Genomic DNA, 10,086 nt, shown 5'->3' with positions numbered 1-10,086 from the left:
GTGTGTGTGGGTGTGTGCGTGTGTGTGTGTGCGTGTGTGCGTGCGTGTGTGTGTGTGTGTGCGTGCGGGTGTGCGCGTGTGTGTGTCTGTGCAAGTTTGTGTGGCTGATTTTGATCTAGGATCTTTCAGAAATTCAAGGCTTTTTGACTGAATCGTTTAGGTGAAAATGTTGCGGTTTTAAATGGTACTGTTAAGTTTTAAAAATGTTGCACACTTATGTAAGAAAGAAAGATGAAAGCTGATTATTCTCTGCAAGTAGTTTATTAAAACAATGGCGACTTGGTCAAAAACGGTCAGACGAGGGCTTAGCGTAGCAGAGAAAAGGCAATCAATTCAGCCAAAGGTTGTTTTATCTCGTTGTCAACAAGATCACAACAGCTGGATCATTAATATGACGACATGACCCATTTCCTGTCCCTAATTAGATAATTATTGGCGCGTTATAGATTAAGATTGTCCGGACGCTGTTCTGAATAATACACAGAGAATTATACCCTGTGAGTTTGTGTGCATAAGCTGCTTATGCTACAGCCAGACATGGTATCGGCTAAATGACCTCGCTATCGTTCCTGTCGTCTCACAGTATAGTCAGCTGCACTGTGAGATAACATTCTTCCACAGCATTACAATCTGACCCGGTCACCGTGTCTTGACCCGTACAGTGTCCCAGATAAAAATATTTGCACTCGCTACAATCATCCCGAATCCCCCCACCCCCAGATGACAATTTCTCTACTTCAAAATCAGCTTTGCAGCTTGTGTTTTCTCCCTGTTGCATCTTAAATGAACTGATGTGTCCTTGATCTTTGGAAAGCAGTTTCTCTAGGACTGTGGAAGAACACAAATCCTCAAATATTGTGATCTAAGGAAATTCAGGAATGAATGAACTCGAGTGAATCACGTGGAGGTGCGTTGTCCACAAATGGTTCTTGTGGTGGTGGTGGTGTGATGGTCTAGGTCTGGGTCTGTGTCGCTGCCTACCAGAACCTCCTGAAGGAGAATGCTTGTTCATCTGTTCGTGACCTCAAACAGAAGCGCACATGGGTTCTACAGGAGCACAAAAAAAAATCCAAGACTCATCTCTAGCTCCTCCCCTGAATGGCTTAGGAAAAACAAAATGAAGCCTTTGGAGTAAACCTTGCACTCTGCAAACGTTTGATTGTAGTTGTTCCTGTTAAGGGTGATGAAACCAGTTGTTAGGTTTCGGTGCAAATCACGTTTTCAGTCAGTGCCATGTATGTTTGGATTTATTCCTTTCATAATAAAGTGTTTGTAAAGGTACATTTTATTTTTGTGGTGTGAATCACAGGAAGAATGAAGATGAAAAGCCTAAATTCAGTCTGTTTGACTTCTTCACTCTTTTTCCAGACTATCGGACCTTGGTCTTCAAACAACATGCTAAATTTACTTCACCTGAGAAGAGGTCTCTGGACCACTGAGCAACAGTCCAGGTAAGACTCTTTTCATAAGTCTGGTTTAAGGGAAGCAACATTTGTTGTGAATAGGTCTGTGTGTGATGGCTATTAGACCTCTGAGACTAGTTAATGTCACCCAAACTCTTAAGGTGAGTTTCAGCTGCAAGATTCTTTCAGGAGTTATGGATGTATTTTTTTTTTTTTTTAAGAATAACATTTTCTGTAAGAAAATCAAATCAAGAAGGTAGAAAAAAAAAACAAAGTTGATAGTATTGGCAGTTTCTAATTTGTTGCGATAGCGGAGATGCATGAAAAAGGGAAGTGCACATGCAGTATATAATTGTAATACGTTGCTCTGTTGCTTATGTATCAAATGCTTTTGGTGAGAATTCACAGATTAATAATCTGTCCTAGAATTTCAGTGATTTTCTGCATTTTTGGCCTCTGAGGCTGGTGATGGTCAGTGATTTGCTGATAAGTGTTTTACTGGGTTTGCCTTGAAATACTCTGATATAATCCAACATCCTTAGTTAATAAAATGAATTCCACTTTGGGGATGGAGAGAATAACTCCTATCAAAGTTTTCTTTAAGACATTTTACCAAGCAAAGTTAAAATATTTTGTGATGTTTATCTTCTGAGACTGATTAAAGCAATCAAAACTACAAGATTTGTTGATCCTTCATGCTTAAGTGGAGCACACAATTTGCAATGTTTCTGTTCTTATGAGATGCCGCTCATGCGCTGATGTGATAAAAACTTTTTGGATTCTGCTGTTAAATTGAATTTTATTTCAGAGCATAACAACCGTGAAACCCAGAAATTGTCTTTATAGAGCTGATTGTAATCATCGTCAGAGCTTTTGTTTCCCTTTTTCCCTCCCATGTACTGCTGTGAGTTTGTATTGGGCCGGTTAATTTAAAATCCATGTCTACCTACAGTATGCATTCCCTCATAGTTTGGAGTGGAAGTTTATGGGTTTTAAGCCACTGATGCACAAACAATCTGAGATTACCGCTTCTATGGTCTGATTGCTTTGGTCCGATGTCGCGGTTGTGTCCCTACAACATAAGAGCACTCCTGCAGGAACAATAGCTAATTAGCGGAGAACATAATTTGTGTAAATTGTCTGGCTTTTCACATCTTGATATGTAAACACACAGGGAAAAAAACAGGGATTGGTTCTGTAGAAAACTATTCAAGAACAAGGAGTCAAAATGTGACTTATGTGACAAATCATTTGCCCATCTTCCTCAGATATGGTAGAATATAAAGATGGTTGTGGTTTAGATAGATGAATAAAAGATTCCTCTGGAATGCAGAGTCACTTTAAGTGCAAAATAACATTTCCCATCAGTGCCCTTAAAACATTAAACCCCTGGACAAATGTGAGGAAACCATGTTGTAGAAACCTCAGTAAAGAAGTGAGATTAAGTTTTTTTTACTAAAAACTATAAACGCCACTGTTTGCCCTCTGTAACATTGCCTCAGGATATACAGATGACTATATTGACATGTATTTCCCAACTTATAAAAAAATCAATCTACCTTCCTGAAAATAGTTTTCCTTTCCTGCAGTCAGATGCTTCCTTTCCACCTGCTCTTTCTCTCGCCTGATCAACCTTTGCCTGTGTCCTTCGTTTTCCACACACATATTGGTTTTCTTTCACTTTATTCCATTGGTCAATCCTTTCTTATCCCTTCCTTTTATTAATTTTATTTTCAAATTATTTCTTTTTGTTTCTGCCTGTTATTTCCCAAAGGAAAATATCAATACGGACAAATCCCAACTGAGTAGAGCAAAGAGTTATCACTGAAAATACTCTTCTCATTACGGCATTATAAGCCAGGTTTCCTGACGACAGCTAGATGCAGCGTTGTAGTTCATCACCAAGCTGTCGCAGCTACAGGCAGATGTGCCAAACTTATTAAAATCACAACCTCAAATCATTATTTTCTCTACCATTTTGCCTTTAACTATTGTATATTTTAGTTCATGTCGATTTTAGTGGTAATTGCTGAACTTTAAAAAAAAAAAAAGTGCTATAAAAAAAAATTTTTGTTCTTCTAGTTTTGCCACTTTGTTGAACTTAAATATTTCAGAACACGAAAATACATTTTAGTATCAGAGAAAGTTGAGTTAATAAAATGGGATTTTTTCAAATGAATTCAATTAAAAGTAAGAAAGTAAATAGAACAAAAAGCCATAAAACCTAACAGCTGCCTGTAGGTTGCCTCCGAAAACTGCCGTTGGCATTAATAATAACTGGCTGTGAGTTTTTCAAATCACTGAGAAATTTAACAGACTCTCGTTTGCAAAATGTATCGATTTCCATGCACGGGCAGCCTGTTGAAGGTCAAGCTGTAGCTTCTCAATTTGATTCATGTCCAGACTTTTGGCCGCTCCAAAATATTTTTTCTTTTGTTGATCCATTTAGCGGTGGACGTGCTTTTGTGTCTTGGAATATTTTTCAGCTGCACGACCTAGAAGCTCTTTCAGGATTTTCTGCCAGAGGGCAGAATTCATGGTTTTAATAAATTATGAAAAATTGTCTATATCCCGAAGCAGCTCTAGATCATTAAGCTACCATCGCTACGGTTTGTTCGACTTTGGCATGATGTCCTTTTTCCCCAAACACAGTTGGTTTCTCATCAGATGTAATGGAAACCTTTGAGACAACTCATCTGAGGCGAGTGCTTTAGATTTCGCCGTGGTGTTTTTTTGACTGCCTGGTCAGGTGGGAAGGTTTCCCAATGCTCCACGTTTTCTCCACTTGTGAATAACGACTCGCAAAGCTTAGAAAATGTCTTTGTAGCTCTTTTTCAGCTGATGGTTTCAAAAACCTCTCATTTTATTCTTCCAGTTTCATTTTAATTGATCAGGTCATAATGTGTTCCTATTATTAATTCACATCAGACAGATCCCGTTTAAATGATTTTTTGATTCGGCGGGTCTGGCAGCAATTAGCTCTGGAATTGTGATGGTGAAACTGAATTAAAAATGTGGACAATCACAGTTAATTGTCTGTTTAACAAAGAGTGCAATTATATTTTCGCACAGAGGCAGTTTCATTTGAGTTGTTTTCCCCTTAAATAAATAAGTCATTTGGAAATTGCATCTTGCCATTACTTAGGGTATTTTTTTGTAGGATATGAAAGGATGTTTAATCTGAAGCAAATTTGCCAAATAGCACAAAAAAGAAGAAATACAAAAGGAGAGAAATGTCCGTTTCACTGCACTCTTTCATCCATTTTGCGTTTTCCTCTGCTTCAACGCTGACCTTTCTGTTCCTTACCTTTCCACATCGGAGGAAGGGAGCTGCCCTATTTTTCCTGGGAATTAAATTAAACTAATCCTTTTCAGTTTTTCCTGACTAACTTGGTTGACAGAGTAGTGATGCATTTCTTGGAATTGCAACTGTCAGGCTCGTCAGATAGCTGAGCTTGGCTCTTTTCACTGAAAACTGTCAACCTTTGGGGTAAATCCGCTAATGCGCCCACACACAAGCATGGTGTGTGGACACATACATTATTAGACCATCTCATTTTTCCTTGTTTTTCTGTCAAGAGTGTTTTAAGTTATATGTAGCAGAGTTATAGCAGAGCTGTGTCATTTTGTTGCAAGTCCACCTCTAAACAGCTTTAAAAAATGTGGCCAACTTGACTGCGACAGAGATGATCTGGGAGGACAATACCCATACTATTCACTGTCAGAAACCGTCCATAACCAGTGGTGGAGAAAGTACTCAAAAAATGTACTTAAGTAAAAGTACAAATACACAGACAAAAATGTACTCAAGTAAAAGTAAAACTACCACATTAACATTCGTACTTAAGTAAAAGTAAAAAAGTACTGGCTTTTAAAAATACTTAAGTAATAAAAGTAAAAGTACTTGCTGAATGCATTACCTAATCCCTAATACAATATCATTAAGTGAACCGATCATATTTAATTTTAATACATTAGAAATGTGGCTTTTTAATGAACAATGCCACAGATAAAGCATGTTTTTATTATGTTTACTCTGTAACATAGTTTAGACTTAGAYATGTGATTCTATGCATCATAATTTCAGGGAWGGAAACATCTTGTCTCCTGTCCTAACATAGCATGAACTTCACTTTTTTGCCACTAGTGGCATTTATTTTTAAAGAAATCCAACAGAAAGGTGGGGGAGGACATGCAACCAAGGAGCCACGTAGCAGAGTTGTAGTCAAGACCACCTACCCAAGACCCTAAGTCAAGATCAGCAACCCGCGCTACGTGACACAAAAAAATGAAGTTTTACCTATCAAAATTGCTTCTCAAATTGATCTTAAAGACCCACATTCCCATAAACACCTAGATATTAAATACTTGGAGCTGAAATAAATTTAATCAGTAAAGATCCGTCCAGAAGAATCGGATTGTTCCTGAATGTCATATCAATGCAGACTTTGGTCACAGCGTTGTGCCATAAATGCGACACCTCAGTCAACACCTGCACACAATAATTCAGCGCATGAGTGACTTTTTTTCATCGCAGATGCAACATTTGTCTCTGTACAGCTAGCTTTGCTAGCATCACATCCACAGAGCTTACCTTTCTTTAAGCTTCGAAGTGACGCTAAAAGTTGGACAAAGTCCCCACCGTCTGTGAAAGCGAAGCGCTGCTGATTTTACGTGTCGCCATATCAATTTATGCAGCGCTATTATATTACTGACGATTAGATAGACATCTCCTCCCGCTCAGAGRAAACCACTGCGCATGTCTGGAGCTCCGCGTGCGAGTAAAGGTGGAGGCGATGTGTGACAATAGACATGTAAGTGACGTTATTGAATGGATTTTACGGCGCAACCATAAGTTCCTGAACTTCACATTTTAAAGGACAAAAAGCGCAACGCSACTTGGATGTAACGAGTAACGCGACAGTTTTGTAGAAATGTAGTGAAGTAGAAAGTACAGATACTTACTGTAAAATGTAGTGGAGTAAAAGTAGAAAGTACCCATTATTAAATCTACTTAAGTAAAGTACAGATACACGAAAACTGTACTTAAGTACAGTAACGAAGTATTTGTACTTCGTTACTTCCCACCACTGTCCATAACCAAAACTTTCTCTCAGGAAGAGTCGTCGAAAATTCCTCCATAGCAATTAGAGACTCACTGTAAATGTTTTATAGGATCTGTGGCTGCCAACTGAAACATTTATGTGTGAAAAGCAAAATCAGAATTGTTTTTCAGCTGTGTATATGCATGTTGTTAACTTGCTGCATGTTGCTGTATTTTAGTGGTTTCCACTCGGGTCCAAACATGCAGAAATTAAACGTATTTTGTTAAACATCAAATCCTGTTGAGAGCTTTTCCATACACATTTATCAGGCATTTTATTAAGCACACCCTACTAACACCCAGTTTCAGATCAGGAACAGCCTTAATTCTTAATGCCATCGACTCGGCAAGATATTAAACATTTAGCATCTTTGGTCCTTGTTGACATGATGGCATCACCGAGTTGCAGCAGCAGAGTTGTCAACTGTACCTTAATGAAGGGAATCTACAGTTCCTACAAAAGCCAAAGCTGCTCTCTTTAGATTAAAATCAAATGACAGTGGAAGCTGTTGGGTTACAATGGAGTTATGGTTGCAGAGGGGGTAAACATGGTGAGCTGCAGTTCTCATGTGGTCTCTGGAATTAGGGGAAGGACACAAGGAAAGAATGAAAGACAAAGTAGAGAAAGACGGGACTCAACAAAAGGAGGAATCCTAAAAAATACCAAAAGCAGTAAAGTCTGCCAATACAAATCTTGATCTTATTTTCTTGCTTTGTACAGTATCTTTACAGGGAAAAAATGTACAAAATTTAAACTCCACACTTTTTCAGAATGTGCAGAAATTCCATCACACTCTTCCGTCTCCTGATTCTTGCTTGAAGCATATTGTTTTCACCACTTCTAGATGGCCAGAGATGTGATTGGATGATTCACTAATTGTGTTAAGAAGCAATTAAAGAGGATTAATCCCGGACCCTCTTTCTCTTTGCCATGTTGATGATAACTATAGGATGCGGTAGGCTGCGTACGTCTGCTTCTGTTGCATCTTGCGGCTCTATCTCTCTAGCATTTTGTCTGGCTACATAAATTAATTTATGGTTCACGACATTCCCTGTGAGCTGCCGGTCTGGATATGACTAATTGCAAGGTATATAGGTGGCAAACATAGCATAAAATATAACCATGCAAAACATCCATTTCAACAGACAAGTATACAGACTTAACTAGATGATGAGCTACCTAGCCTGTAATAAAGGCAATTTTCTAATCACCCTCCTGCATTGCAAAGCAAACCAATCATTTGGCTGCAAATCTTCTTGTCATTTGGTGGTCGGTCAGGCTTGCAGTCAACAACTGAGGCAGTCAGCAAAGTTACCCAGATAATTTTTGCCTGCCAGGCTTTCCCTCTACTGTCCCGTAAGCCAGTATAATTAGCTTTTCCAAAGCAAACAAGCTTTCCCACCAGCATGCTCAATCCAAAGAATGTGAGAAGCATGATGGATTTGAGGGCGGTATGAAAAATTATGGGAAATGACAGAAGCCGATAAAAAAAATTAACAAGGTAACGGACACATACTATTTAATTAACATAAATGGTTTGGCAGCAGTGTCTGGGAGCTCTGCTGACCATTGTTTCACGAGGCCAAGTGGTGCCAAAAGCATCATAACAGACTTCATTTTGTGCACCTGCCAACTGTAATCTGCACACAAAACACACCACACATCGAAGGGCGCAGCCGGACAAAAGCACATACATGTGTATGCAGTCAAAAACGCCTTTGTTGTATTAATATGCTGCCGCCTGATAAGATATTAAACCTTTTAATCGGTTAGTTGAATACCCATTGTTGCAGCAAAATGACACCAGAGAGCTTCGGTTATGGAGTAATTCTCATGATGAATTATGCCATAACGTTCGTGCGTCTGTGTGTAATGAAAGAATGACACAGAATAAATTATGAAAATGATTTAATAGAACAGTTTTGCAATATGGCCAAGGGATCTAGCGTAGAAGTGGGTTCAAACGAGATGGTGTAAACTGAAAAAAAAAACAAAAAAAAGGAAAAAGAAATATGTACAAATTAAATGTGAAGGTCCAGCGAATTTGCAATTATCTTTAAACAACCTCATTGAAAATTCTCCCACATTGACTGGAATTTATTTCTTAATACAGTTGCCTCTCATTTCAAGTCAGTCATAATCCAATATTCTTTATTTAAATATTTTAAGCAGAACTTAAGCTATGTGAACTCATTATAGTTCAGTTAACAATGCAAAGTATTTGCATTTTCCTATGTGGCTGTTACTGCCAAAGCCATAAAATACATTGTTTTCATATTATCTTCAGCTGTTCGGCTTTATACAGAGGATGGAGCCTGCCAAAAATAGCAGGTACATCTTATTTACATTATTTTCAGCTGTTCGGCTTTATATGGAGGATGGAGCCTGCCAAAAATAGCAAGGAATATCGGAAAAAAGAAATGGCTTTATAAAGTCATTAATTCGCCGAATATTGCATACAAAAAATTTAAATAAGATCTATCCCATCTTACTTGATCATACACTGTGACATTATCATTTATCATTTTCGACAATATTAATTTAAAATTATACATAGTGTTAAATTGTAGTGGTGTTGTACAATTGTAAATCGTACTTTAGGCGAAAGTAAGATTTATCAGTCCATCCAAAGCAGGGTTTTTTTTCTATTGGATACCTTAGCTTATTTGTATAGTAATAAAATAAAAATATAAAATGAGTTTTCTTGAAAAGGAGGAAAAGGAGCAAAAGGAAAAGAAAGTTAATATGTAGCACTGAATTCTATCAAATTAATATTGCAGAATGGAATTACTATTCAAATTGATGAATTTGTCACTAAAAACTACATTTATTGCAGTAGCCCAAAAATTTGGTCAAAGAAAAGATTATATTTTTCTAAAATTCTTAGTGCAAAATTATGCTACTGAAATAAATTTCATCTCAGACCATTACATGTCTTTATTACAGATACCAAAAATTGTAGAGGACACAACAGTAAAAAAAAAAAAAAAAAATACTTACAGTAAACAATACTCTAAAATTAAAGTAAAATGTAATTTTACAGCTCATTAGTTACTGCTACCTTTTCCTCAACAGAGTGAAGATTGTTGAGGAACACAGAGGTCAAAAAAATGCACTTCTGTTTTGGTTTTTAAGAGTGAAGATTCTTGTGTTCACACAGAGCAGCTAATTAAAATGGATCGGTCGAGTGCTTTTAAGCATGGAGCCAAACTAGTTGAATCTAAGCACTTCATTAGAATATCATTATCATGCACTTGACCTCAAAGTTGACAGAGAAAAAAAAATATTATGCAAGTTTAAGCTTATCAGTACCTTGTGAGACTATAAGACAAAAGAGCAACTTATAAGGGAAGACTGTATCGCTGCACGGTTTTTCTTTGTTTTAATCTAACTTGGTATATTTGTGTACACAACGTGATGGCAAAGGTTCAGAAATATTACAGAGCTGGAAATCTGTTCTGCATGTCTACATTCTGTTTATTAATATATATATATATATATATACATTTTGTGGCCTTAAATCACGTTGGTAGTGAAAAGTTTTAACACCGCTGAATTAGAGCATCAATAAAAATCAA

The 10,086-nt window shown here is 37.4% G+C and overlaps 1 protein-coding gene across 6 annotated transcripts in view; it reads left to right on the top strand.

Moving 5' to 3' along the window:
- LOC103459423 (secretory phospholipase A2 receptor-like) overlaps positions 1–10,086 on the top strand; it is a 247,926-nt gene that overhangs the window by 157,799 nt on the left and 80,041 nt on the right. For all 6 annotated transcript variants that reach the window (XR_532739.2, XR_001776216.1, XM_017302837.1 and 3 more), the window contains exon 4: positions 1,369–1,451. The gene's annotated coding sequence lies outside the window, so the exon portion shown is untranslated. The remainder of the gene's footprint in view (positions 1–1,368; positions 1,452–10,086) is intronic.

Source organism: Poecilia reticulata, linkage group LG23, assembly GCF_000633615.1.
Source record: "Poecilia reticulata strain Guanapo linkage group LG23, Guppy_female_1.0+MT, whole genome shotgun sequence".
Classification (NCBI taxonomy): Eukaryota; Metazoa; Chordata; class Actinopteri; order Cyprinodontiformes; family Poeciliidae; genus Poecilia; species Poecilia reticulata.
This window is presented reverse-complemented; position numbering and strand designations above follow the sequence as displayed.